We start from the raw sequence: 13,477 nt of genomic DNA on the forward strand, positions 1-13,477 counted from the left end.
GATGTGGCATAGGAAAAAACGAGTATTTTAAAGTCATGTCCAGAACATTACACACACATTAGTTTGTCGTTACACATATTTGTTTGTTGTTACACATATCAAATAGCAATTTACGGACATACAGTAATGTATATGTTTCAAACTTAATGAATATAAATCAATCTCCTAAAATGTTAAAGAAGAGGTTATATAACATCACAGAAAAACTGTTGCATATGTTGCAGGGTCATCCAATAACTGGTTGATGTATTCTTCCGTATAGGATAAGGTTTCGCTCTCTACCATTTTTTTGATCTCCTTTACCCTTACTCTTTCCTTCCGGGCACATCTCAGTTCATTTTTCGTTTGTATTATTTTTTAATGCGTTATTCTTTCTTGTAATAATTTTATGTCATTTAGTACTTACTGGGACCATTTCCTATTGTACTGTACTTTACCCAGGTCCCAGTACTATTGGGTCTACCCTTTATGTAACGTCTTCTGAGCAGGTGCACACCTGCAGTTATTGCATGACCCTGCAAATCATTTTTTATCTGCTACCACCCCTAACATTGATTTTACTTTGAATGATAAAATTGCACGTTTAGAACGTCTTGAAAAGAAACTGATTCAGACCCGCCTTCACGGGCACCTTCTCACGAAATACCTGCATTTAATCTTAGCCTGATGCGGGGCCATTTATTGAAATAATTACACAACAGTGCCTATGGTGTGTACTATACTGAGTCCATCCTTTGTTTTTGTGCCCCTAGCAGCAACGTCATGTTGAAGTTTCTAATATGCACCTTTCTTGAATACACGCCCGCGTGGTAACGTATCGCTCGCGCAAGCGTGATGATGTACATCTCGCACCACTTCATTTAGGTTTACCGGGTCAACGACCGGTCTCCCGATTCACTTAGGAGAGAGGAAATGGTTTTTGCGGTAAGAATTGTTAGAGAGTGTCTTTCTTCGGCGTTTTTAGTAGCTGTTTTGTATTGGACCCCTGATACTATAGGATATTTAGACACCGGCTGTTATGTGTACTTTTGCAGGTCCGGTTCAAACTAAATGATTGATTCATAGGACGTACGTCTGACCACCGAGGAGCGGTGAGTTTGTTTGTCTGTGACTATCCCTTCTCAATAGTGGGTAACACGACAGCTCTTTACATATGGATATTTTTTTTGCAGATTAAGTGCCCTCGTGGGACACGCTTATAATATCAGGAAGAAATTGGTATATTGTGACTTCCTTGACTATAAACAAGGTAATTCATTGACCTGTATGCAGTTAGTTTTGGTTTGCCTATGGGCTTTGTGCAATTCTGTGGGTTGTATTAGCACTTTCGTTTATTAGTAGTGTAAGATTTAACATTGGCCACAGCTGATGGTTACGTAGGTTATTGATTTCATTTGGCTGGATAGGTTATCCTAAGATTTTTCTTTGACTTAGTGCAAATGTATTTGTCACTTCCATACCGCATATTAATTTGTGTGTAATTGTAAGTGTCCAAAATGCAATGAAGTTTGCATTTTACATCTGTTTATGTATTTTGTGTAGCTGTTAGCTTGTTTTTAACGTTGGTCAATGTAATTATTACTTTTACTCCAGACGATACCTGGCTATTTTTAGGTATGTTATCAACCTCTCACCTCAGGTTTAAACTTATGCTACCACTACATCTTACCCTTGCAGATGCAGTTATCACGCTCTCCCTTCAATGAGCCACAGTGCCTACTTTCCCTCCGATTTGGCCTCTCAGGGTAATTTTAAGGATTTTGTCTTCCACAATATGTTTAGACTTCTCTGTCTCTCCTGAGAAAATTATCCCTAATACTTCTTTAATTGTACCTTAGGTGCCCTAATCCCCCCACACAGTCCTGAGGAAGGCCCCCTGTAAGGTGGACAGTTACCTACATATTCCTGGGGTCGAAACGTCGACACTTATCTCATGCCATGTTCAAACAACGGATAATCTTGTACTGTGTTTTTTCAAACTGCATGGCTATGTGTTAATTGTATGACTATTCATGTAATAGGTGGCTTAGTAAATTAGCCCGTTTTTTGGATATCATACTTTAATCTTGTGAATTGCACCAATTCTTTTGTCCTCCCCTCATACACTATTTCCGCACAATTCACCTTGATCTTCTTTACCCTTACTCTTTCCTTCCGGGCACATCGCTTATAATAATTGATGTAATTTTTGATAACATTTGCTGAAAATGAGGGTGTGATTAAATAACACTTCTCAGTTCATTTTTCGTTTGTATTATTTTTTAATGTGTTATTCTTTCTTGTAATAATTTTATGTCATTTAGTACTTACTGGGACCATTTCCTATTGTACTGGCACTACCAAAGCAGCATGGACCCAAACGCTGTAACCTACTAGAGCACAGGCGTCCTGCTCCCGGAAACCTTTCTGGATCCGGTCAGAAGACTGGGGATAATTATAAGGTAAGGAATCTGTAGGGTCCTGCTTTGAGTTGTGTGACTGATGAAAATCTGTGAAGGCTGCGATATGAGGTCTGTGTCGAATTGAGTCATGCTGCGTTGTTTCCAATGAGGAGCTGCGAGGCCTGCATCAGTTCCGATAGGGACCACAGCTATGTTGGCAGAGAAACATTATCCCCAATTTTAAGAGTCCAGGACTGGAGAGGCACCACCTTGGGAAATAGGACTTACAGCAGGCTGAGTCCAGATGTAGGGTTCAAGAAGGTTGGAGCCTTTTCTGTCCCCGAGGCTCTGATCAGGCCCCCCCCCCCTCTCCCCACAGAGATGTCTTTGGAATTTCCTGCATCCCTCCTTGGCTAAAAGGCTAGTGTGAAGTGAAGTTCTTTGTAAGCAAGGCCCAGCCTATTGCTGTGTAAATGGGGCTGTACATAGCTCTGTACCCCTCCCCATCCTGCCATCGATGGCCCATTCAGGCACCAGCACGTCCCTTTGTGTGGCTGTCTGGGAGGAATGAACAAGGGCCAACTGTCACCTTCCCCTCGACTGGGACCTTGAGCAGCACAGCGCTGACTGCTGAGCATCCAAAAGCTTTCGGGGCCGCTCCCGCAAAGATTATGTGCTCAGGGCCTGACAGTCGGAGCACGACTTTGGGTCGTGGTCGCGCTCCAGGCACCAAAGGCACACGAGGTGCGGATCAGTTACTGACATCAATATGTGACAGGAGTCACAAGGCTTGATACCCGGCCGACACCTGGACATCCCTTGTGCACCAGGAGTTGTTAGACTTAAATAAGATATTGCTAAGTCAAAAAAGAGTTGGTCAAAAAGTGACTATGGGGCATGCTCTCTCCAGATCTGCGCTGGCTGGTGCGGAAAAGGGAGAACGGACGACAGCGTGCAGGGAATGCGTCCAAGTAGACACCGTGACATCATCACAACACCGAATGCGGAGATGACCGATGCCATCTACCGACGTGCAGGGGTACGGATGAGAACATTTCTCTGGATCCAGTCTGACATATGGGGGTAATTCTAAAGCAAGTAATCTATAACTAATGGTCTCTTTCAGATAGTCAGCACACTAAGAGCCTGGTAGGTTTTCAGGAGGCACTTCTAAGAAGGCTTCTGAGTGCATATCTAAATACCTTCACTACTAGCATCAGTATGGATTTATTAAGACAAGGTGTTTGATACAAACATCATGGGTTTCAGTGAAGCCATCAAGTAGCTGGAGAACACAATGACCAGTGCCTAGTACATATACTTAAGATGGCTTCACTGTTCACTTGTACTATCTAGCAATTGAACTTGACAGCACAGGGGCACATCTGCTCATGCAGAGAGGTTCTCAAATATACAATGCGCCTTGTCGTAGTGCTATAAGGCCTGCTGCAGGGGTAACTTGCATATATTGCATGCAGTGTCTGTGGGCATGGCACACACCATTGTGTTAGGTCGTTTTTCCACTTTTGTCTGCACTATTTCATACAGTCTGCAATGGCATTCTGAGTTTGGTGGTAGGTCCCTTAGGGTGGCACAATACATGCTGCAGCCCTTAGGGACCCTCTTTAGTACCCATGCCATAGGTACCAGGGGTATCATTCACTAGCAACTTACATGGGTGCTGAAGGTCTTGCCAATTGGGCAACAATTGCACAGTTACTTTGTTTTAGGGAAAGAGCACTGCCACTGGGGACCTGGTTAGCAAGAACCCAGTGCACTTCAGTCAAAATTGCATCAAATATCAGATACACATTGGGAGTGACCATGTCAAAAAGAGGCACTTCCCGACAGAAGCCACAAGGATGACTTGGGGCCCAGTCATTCCTTATCTTCTTGAGACCTCTGGGCAGAAGTAGTATCTTCAGGATGGTGTACAGAAGGCCATAATTCCACTTGAGAGGACATTTGTCTCAGTGCGAGACTCATCTTGGAAACTCCAGCGCCTAGAAGTGCGGATATTGAGAGTTCTTGGCAGTGACGATTAGATATAACCAAGGTTCTCCACTGTTGCAGAAGAGACTTGGTCCAACCTTTGGATGGAGACTCCATTCGTGATCGGTGAGGATCAACTGTGTAGTCCACCCGCCCTGGAGTTCAGAGGACCCGCCAGGTGGTGTACAGACAGGAATATGCCCAGACATTCCAGCCATGTTCAGAGAAGCAGGACTTCTTGACACAGGGTCCAAGACCTCACCCTGCCTTCTTTGTTGCAATACCATAAGGCTGTGGTGTCGTCCGTGAAGACCTAAACCAGCCTTTCCTGGATAAAAGAAAGGCTTTCAATGCCAGGAAAATAGCCCTCAACTCCAACAGGTTAATGTGGAGCAGAGGCTCTTCTGCAGACCAGATTCCTCAGATGTCCACTTCACCTAGACAGCTGCCTCAACCCAGAAGGGATGCATCTGTCACCACTGACATCTGGATGGGGAAGGGACAGGGAATGCCGCTGACCCAATCGCAGTTAGTCAGCCACCAATGCAGATCTTTAACAGTTCCCTTTGATATCCGGACCAGGTTGGAGAGATTCCCGGCATCCACTGGGACTTCAGTTCCCACTGCAGACCTGGCATAAGCCAGTGGGCATGTGTTACCAGTAGGATGCCCAGCAGCCTGAGAATCAGTCTCACAAGGAATCCAGGATAGAGACTAAAGCACTGGAAAACCTGGAATTGACACTCTAAAAGACAGGCCCAAAACTGCACTGGGTCCAGAATGACTCCAATGAAAAAGAGCATCTGCTAGCGAGTGAGGTGTGACGTCAGAATGCTGATAGTTAACCCAAGGGTCTTGCATGCTCTGGAGTTTACAGTCAACATGCTGAAGTCGTCCTGGTCTGCCGTACTCTGGACGTGGGCACCTTCAACAGCCAGATGTCGAGGTAGAGGAAGACCCGAAACACTGACCTCTGCAGATGGGCTGCAACCACCCCCATATCACCTTTGTGAGCATCCGAGGGGCGCTTGTAAGGAGAAAGAGGAACACAGCAAACCAAGTTCTTGTGACCCATGTGAACCGCAGGTAATGTCTGAGGGCCAAGAGGACAGGTATGTGAAAATAGCCATCCTGCCAGTCCAATGCTACCATCCAGTCTCCAGGTTAGAAAGGACCTGAGCTAATGAGTATTTTGAATTTCTACTTTTTCAGGAAATAGTAGAGAGGGCACAGGTCTAGTATAGGATGCAGGCTGCCATCCTTTTTCACCAAAAAGTAGCAGGAATAGCAACCATGACCTACTTGTGATGTCAGTACTCTCTAGACGGCTCCTTTGGCTATTAAAGCCTACACTTCAAATCAGCAGGTAGAGGTGGTCCCCGTCAGTTGTCGGAGGGTGGTCCATGAAGGGAATAGTTTCCTTGAGGGCAACTCCTGGCTGAAGCACCTCTGTCAAGAAAGACTCCCGTGAACACCGGATTTGTTCATCTGCAACCTCTGGCCTTGACCGCAAACCACCCCACTCTACACCTGCCATCCACAGCCCGAGCGGGAAAATACCACAAGGAGGTCCGCCGGCGATCCAGATTCGATATCCGGTGACCCCTGACTTGCCTCAAGCCTCCAGCAGACGCCTGCAGTCTAATTCTAGAAGGCCGCCCTAACCGCGACCAGGAGCTCGTAAGAAGATCCATCCCCAAAAGGCACCCCTGCACCAGACGCCCCATGGCCTTGTGTGCCCAAACAGACTGTGCCTAACCAACCCCTAACTTCCCAACTTACCTTTCGAAGTGGTGGTCGCAGCCATAAGACCTTCGTCTCCAAGCCTGCAGTATCTTTGTAAACCAGTGGTTCTCCGTTGAAAACAGGGCGTCCGACGTCAAAACAGCACCATGCACCCAGCCGCCCTACTGCTGCTGAGGGTGCACCTTTGGTGCTAAGTTGTTTGCCCATTTGCCGTGAGCTAAAGTCCAGGAGCTTTGCTCCCACAACCCAGTGGCCTGCTCGGCAGCAGCCACCAAACAGAGGCCCCCTATCCCCTATTGGATAACATTGGGCATCAGCACTCTGCACCCGGCCGCCCTATGCCGTTGAGGGTGTAACAAGAGTGCATCCTTGACCCTGGGGGACCTCTGAGTCTACCCCCAGAACCTCAACTCATACTACCAAATACTTAGCTCAAAGCCCATCACACTATTTTCCTCCATAGGATAACATTGACTGTTTTTCTGTGAAAAGTTTCGGAGTTTGAGAAACTAAAGAAATTCTTTAAAATTGCATAATCTAACAAACTATTTTACTTACCTGTTTTCAAGAAATGTCCTGGAGTATTATCTAGGTATACTACTCCGTGTAAGCCTAGTAATATCAAAAGTTACTGCTATTTTACTAAAAAGCCTATTCAAGTCTATGTACTGCATTTACTAAGTATTGCATTTCTCTGCATCCATACTGTAAATCAAATCAAAGTGCATATACAATTCTCATTCAAACTGTATTTCAATTGCATTACTACTGTAAAGTACTTATTGCTTATCTGTGCCAGGCTTGCTTGGTTCTAGAAAATAAAATAACTAAAAGAATATTTTTATACACAAACAATTGGTCTGAAGATCAGTCTTTGAGTGTATGAATTCATTTGCTGACAGTCTGTACAACAAATGCTTAACACTGTTCTCTGATACTGCCTTACTGCTCGACCACATTACCACAAATCGAGAGTAAGGTTCTATCTAACTTTACCTCTGCCTACCTTTGGGGGGTCCACTGGACTCTGTGCACAATATACCTCACTTTGGTATAGTATATAAAGAGCCAGCTTCCTACACTGGCATCTGCCAGTTCCTAAATCCAGCTATCCTCGAGCTCTTCCAGGGGGTCAGGATAGCCATAAGGATCTTCATATCCTCCCCAATTGTATTCCCAACAAGGCCTACCAGAAGAGGGAGTCACTGTGGCTGACTCAGAGGAGTGCGTGTCAGTCGGTACTGGAGTTGACCACGTGACTAGCGTCCAGCTCTGTATTGGAGTTTGGTATAATCAATGGGTCGCTGCAGCCGGGAATGGTGACACTGGAATTGGCTCTGTGAGTCCAGAAGGCGTTTTAGAGGGTTTGGCCCACCCAAATATGAGGTGCACGGCCTAATCATCCTCTTAGTTGGGTGGGGATCGCTTTGGGTCCAGACAATCAGTGAGGTGCCGAACAGATCCAGGCTAAGCAGCTAATGTGCAGGTTCAGGACCTAGATTTGTGGCATCTTCTATGCAACTTGTCTGAAGACTTGGACTGGTGCGGAGATGCCAAAGAGCAGATAGACTTCTTAGATTTTTTTTGTTGTGTTGGACTTCTCAAACGATGACTTGGAACCAGATGACGACCAAATGCGAATGAGACTGAGCGAGCCCAGGACCTTCCTCACGGCCAGGATCTGGAGTGGTGTGGAGTCATCTGGAGACCAGGAGCTTCAGGCAACGCCCCAGGCCACCTTAGGATTCATCGTTTGACATCAGGAAAGGCCTTGGAACCATAGCCTGTCTCCAGGTACCACAGGCAATCCAACTGGGGGTCTGGTGCAGACATCTGCCTGTGACATGATTCTAAAGGTTTAGAGTTTACAAGCTTTTTAGGGGACATCACTACAGCACACTGGGAGCTAAACCTAAAAGAAGTTTGATAAAAGATAGAAATAATTGTCCAAAAAATTACTTTGGTAACTCTCCCCGGATCTGTGCTGATGGGGTGAAAAGAATGGATGCCACCATGCTATGGTGGCACCTATATAGGCACCGCGCAGGTCACTTTCAGGGCGAATACTGCTGAGCTGATAAACGGCACTTACCGCCACATAGAGGTACTGCTCAAGATTTTTGGCCAGTCTGATGCCTGGGGAATATTACAAGGTAAGGAATCGGAGGCTAGAAGCCGCTATCAAATTTTATATATGGATGCCCAAGTAGTACCTCAACAAAAAAGGCAGTGTCTGACTGGACAGTATGCCTTCTCTGCAGGACCCAGCTGGATAAATGGGCATCTCCACGGTCCTGAAGGTCAGAGGAGCAATAACTGGGAAAACTGGACAGATGCCCATGCAGCAGTCTAGTGAAGTCTCTGGCCTGGGCTGTAGTAGCACCCTTCGTTCAGGTGGAATGAACCAGAAGGCCTTCAAAAGTCTCTTTCCTGGCCAAAATGTAGCACATCTTGATAAAGAAGACAATCCATCTCCAAAGTTCTCTTCAGGACTGCCTCCTCTTTCTTCACATCGGCACACCTAATTGAAAGTTGATTATCCAGATGCTGCTGCTCCAAGTTCCATCATAGGAACCAAACTCTCCTTTTTTCAAGCAATTTATCACAGGGTGATCTGAGTAAGAAAGGTTTAACGAGACAAATGCAGAAAGGCTGAAAAGTGTGATCATGGCAATGCCTTGAGGGGTCAATGGCCAACCAAAAAGGAGTACACCCGACAAACAGCCTGAAGGTCAATGCAGTGGTACCTGCACCAGACCACCAACTTAACACAAAGGCTAGAATAGTTTAACTGAGCAAAAAGGCAGTGAGCTAACAAACAAAACAAATCAGTTGGTTCTGAAAAAAACTCCTAAAATGATGGAATAGATTGTGGACGTTCAGATTTAGAACCTCCTGTTGCTGTGGCAGCTGATCCTCTTGAAGCACAAGTTGCTACTTGTAACGATATATCTGTAAGAGACATTAGTTCGTGATAGATTCCTTACCGTAGAATATTCCCAGGCGTCAGACAGGATCCGGAAAGTTTTGGTAGCAGTATCCCTGCACATCTGTAGGTGGCGTTGTGTGGCTCAGAGATGACATCACGGAGACTACTTAGGCGCCACCCAAGCGCGCGGACGTCAGTTCTGTACACGACTTTCCGCACCAGGAACGCAGAGCCTTGCAAGAAACTGACCACTGGTGCCATGAAACTAGGGCCCTGAAAGGGATGACCTTAACCCTAGGAATCAGTTCGCAGAACGGGGAGGATGGATGGGGCGGTAAGGAATCTATCACTAACTAATGTCTCTTACATATACATTGTCACACAAGTAGTAACTTGTGCATCTGAAAGAGACACATTAGTGATAGATTCCTAACCTTAGAATAGATATCCCAGCAATACCAACCCCGGTGGTGGGTCTGCGAATAAATTACACCAGAAAGTCACGGAGAACAGAATGGCCAAAGAAGCCGTCTCTCCGGACCTGACTGTCAAGGCAGTAATGCTTGGTAAACGTGTGCAGCGAGGCCCACGTAGCTGCCTGACAAATGTCCTGCAAGGGTACACCGCGTCCCAAGGCACTAGTGGCTGCCGTCGCCCTGGTAGAATGGGCACGCAGCCCCACAGGAGGCTCTTTCTTAGCCAACGAGTAACCGGCCTTAATGCAGAGAACGACCCACCGAGAGATGGTCCGTTTGTGCACAGCCCGACCTCTTTTGGTGCCCACGTAGCCAACAAAGAGCTGGTCCATCCACCCAGAACTGTTGTGTCCGCTTCAGGTAGAACGAGAGCGCATGTTTTGGGTCCAGACGGTGGAGCCTCACTTCCTCTTTGGAAGGAGGCGAAAGAAGTTAGTCAAAGTGATGGTCTGCCCGATGTGGAAGGGCGTGACAACCTTTGGCAAGAAAGAAGGACGGGTCCTTAAAGCCACCTTGTCCGGATGAACAGAAAGAAAAGGAAAGGAGGTTTGGAAGAAAGAGCCTGAAGCTCACTCACTCACTCTTCTGGCAGAGGTGATAGCTACCAGGAAAGCCATCTTGAGAGTGAGAAGACGCAAAGAACAGGTATGAAGGGGCTCGAAGGGAGCGTACATCAGATATGTCAAGACAAGGTTTAAGTCCCATTGAGGCATTATGAACGGCACGGGAGGAAACGTGTGTGTGTAATGCCTTTTAGGAAACGGTTAACAACCGGGGACTTAAAAAGAGAAGGATGATCTGCAAGCTGTAAAAAGGGGGAGATGGCCGAAAGATAACCTTTGATAGTGCCCCGAGCAGAGCCCTGTTGGGCCAAAGAAAGAAGGAACAGAAGGACTTCGGAAAGAGGAGCAGAAAGGGGATCCACAGCCTTAGCTGTGCACCATGCCACAAACTTATGTCGTACTTTAATATTCGGGACCGCGTAGGGGACGGGGCTCTACCCCTGTCTATCTTGGTATTAGCAAACCGCAAATGGTAAATACGGCATGTACGAGTGTTTTATATACCGTTCTAGCCATGAATGCACTGTGTACACGTTATTCTGCTTCAACTACGCGGGTTCCATTTTGGAAGCAGTGGCCATCTTGTCATTGCCCTCACATAGGCTATAATGGAGTAAATACGGGCCTCACAGTACATGGGCTTTCCCTCTGACTTCTCTGTGACCTGGGCAGCTGGCTCTGCTGCCCCAGGTCAAACCGGTCTCACGAGCTCCCCTTCCTCCGTCCACCTGTGATTAGCATCAGGGCTTGACCCGTCATAAAACCCTTTCATTCTACACAATCCTCCGGCTAATCTCTTCCACACCTGCTTGTTCCTGCTTTATGACTTGTTTCCCAAAACAGGAGATGCTCATGTTTATTGGGGGGGTCTATTGACATCCGATGTGGGATCTGAACCTTACTGTGTAAATCATTGTGGGCTGGCCGAACTGGAATGTGGGATGGTCATCATAACTCTGCTTTTTCGTTTGTAATGTATACCTATAATGGCCATATCTTAAACCAAGGAATGTGTGCCTGGAGCATGATATTTTGTACTTAAGGAGAAGCCCGTTCCTATGATTTTCAGCAGTCTCCTGAGAACATACACGCTGTTGTACTTCTAGGATACCTGTCATTGGTCTGCAGCCAATAAACGAATCTTTGACTTCACCCAGAAGACTCTGTTTCTGTAGGTCTGGAACAGGGTGAACCCAGAAGTCATAGGGTGTGTGCCCCTGCACCGCTGGGTCTAAAATACCCAGTACTTCAGTTTGGCGCCCAACTCGGGACGATTTCAGCGGTACCAGTCCAAGCCAGAGGTTCGTGAGGAGCTTCGTGTGGAAATTCCGGAGGAAGGCCGCCACTTCATCGACCCCTGCATGTCGACGTGGTCCAAAAGTCTTTTCTGCGAGGTTCTCCGCGTCCCGACGGCTACGAAGGACTGCTGCCCTGATTAATCGACCTGTTTTGGACCCTTGACGAATTTGAGAGAGCGAAACAATCGAGAGAGTCTTCTGGTGACGCCATCGATCAGCAATATTCAGTTAAGTATAAGTGGAGCGTCTCCTATTTGTTTTTGGTATCCTTCGGGATCGTTTGATTTGGTAATTTGGTACTTTGGAGTTTGCAAACGCCAAAACCAGAGGACTCGTGTATTCACGAGACTATCGTAATCGATAATCCTTTGACGTTTGGATCTAGACTAGTGAGCAAAGATGCCTGGTTCTGGACTATTTGGTAGATTATTCTGTTTGGGTTGTGGAAAAGATTTCCAGCTAGAGGAATCATGTCCGGTTCCTCCGGTTGGAACTCCAACTTATGAGCTCTATGTAAAACATGGTGTAGGCCCCATTGCATATAACGAAGTATGGATCCACTACACCAGGAAAGATGGTGTTTTAAAATGGCCCCAAAATGGTAGTTTTGATACCGATATTTTAGATAATTTGGAAATTAAATTGTTTAAGAAGAAAGCCCGGCCGGCGATGTTTGACTCTTTCCGCTTATGGCGAAAGGAAGCCAAACAAAAGGAAATTAAGCTAGCGAAAAAGAATAAGAGAGAGAGAAAGGTATGACAGTAATGCAAGCAGCTGTACAATTTAAAGACAATGAAGAGGAGCAAATGAGTGAGCAATTGCATAGGCAGCGCAAGTTAGGGATTGACAAATGTTACCCAGCTTTACCACATTCTAAGCAGAATGAGTTAGAAGTAAAGGAGAAAGATCCCCTGATGTCACCTTTGTTGAGTTCGCCACCCCCGTATGCTCAAAATGCCACGGCGCCTCCCCAGCTTGTAAATATGCCACCTCCAGTGAATATACTGCAAGCCTTGCCGCTACCGCCAGCTGCTTTGCAGCCGGTTCCTATCCATGTAGCGCAGCCCTCTCAAGGACCGCCAGTTGTGCTTCCAACTGCCCCCGCACTACCTGCGACTTTGCCTAATACAGCAGCTGCCTCCCCTGACACTCTTCCTTCCACCACTCCAGTACCTGTCTCTACATCCTCTTTTCTTCCCTCTGTTTTTCCCCCTGTTCTCGCCTCAGCTTCTCCTTCAGCGCGACAGCGCTTAGCTAATGTGGTTACTACATTAATGTCTCCTCTCTTTGAGTCATCTGGTGCGACTCCTGGTTTACAGCGTAAGCAATTGCGTAGCCAATTGCCTAACCCCGATGAGAAAAAGGTAATAGATAACATGGCGCGTAGATGGATTGTTTTTCCTTCACTGTATGATGTGGAATCAGTTGTCAACGTTTTCCATCAGTGGGATGCCCCGAAACAGAGATATGTGTTTGAGAAAATGTGCGAAATTCTCTGTGAAGAATTGGAGGATAGTGGTAAAAATCCGAACCCGCAGGAATTGTGTAGAGTGAGATTTGATTTTGGAACTGGTATAATTGTGGACCGCGGGGTAGATAAAGCAGTTGCGGTTGTATTGTCCTTTAGGAATGATGATTGCCAACAATCATTGTTTGAACAAGATGTCCTTGTGGGGAAAAAGGTAAAAGCGCGACAATACCCTATGAGAGAAGTTCCCCCGGTATGGAAGGAAGCGGTTGCAGCTGCCGGTGGTAACCCCGCTGTGGCAGCGCATTTCCAGCGTGTTTGGGTACATGTTCCATGGAAGCGCTCTGAGGTGTTAGCGCTTAAGCAGTCCTTGCCTGATCCCCGTAAAAACCCAGCAGGTTATTATAAAGAGTTGTCACAGACGGCAGGGTCATGCATTATGAATCTGGCCGACATAGACATGTTGTTTGGTAATGTTGTTCCACAGCCTCTATGGGGGTCAATTCGTAACGTAGATCACAATGCAGAACTAGGGGATACATGGGCTAACATCGTTGCTGCTGATGCTAGACAAACGAGTGGTGCGAAACCAGAACCTTTAGTAGCTGAACTGCCTGGTAGAAT

The 13,477-nt window shown here is 46.5% G+C and overlaps 1 protein-coding gene across 2 annotated transcripts in view; it reads right to left on the reverse strand.

Annotated features, from left to right (window-relative positions):
• The window catches only part of PRC1 (protein regulator of cytokinesis 1), a 558,854-nt gene that overhangs the window by 58,551 nt on the left and 486,826 nt on the right, over nt 1-13,477 (reverse strand). The window lies entirely within an intron of this gene.

The sequence above is a fragment of the Triturus cristatus genome, chromosome 3_1 (assembly GCF_964204655.1).
Source record: "Triturus cristatus chromosome 3_1, aTriCri1.1, whole genome shotgun sequence".
Lineage (NCBI taxonomy): Eukaryota > Metazoa > Chordata > Amphibia > Caudata > Salamandridae > Triturus > Triturus cristatus.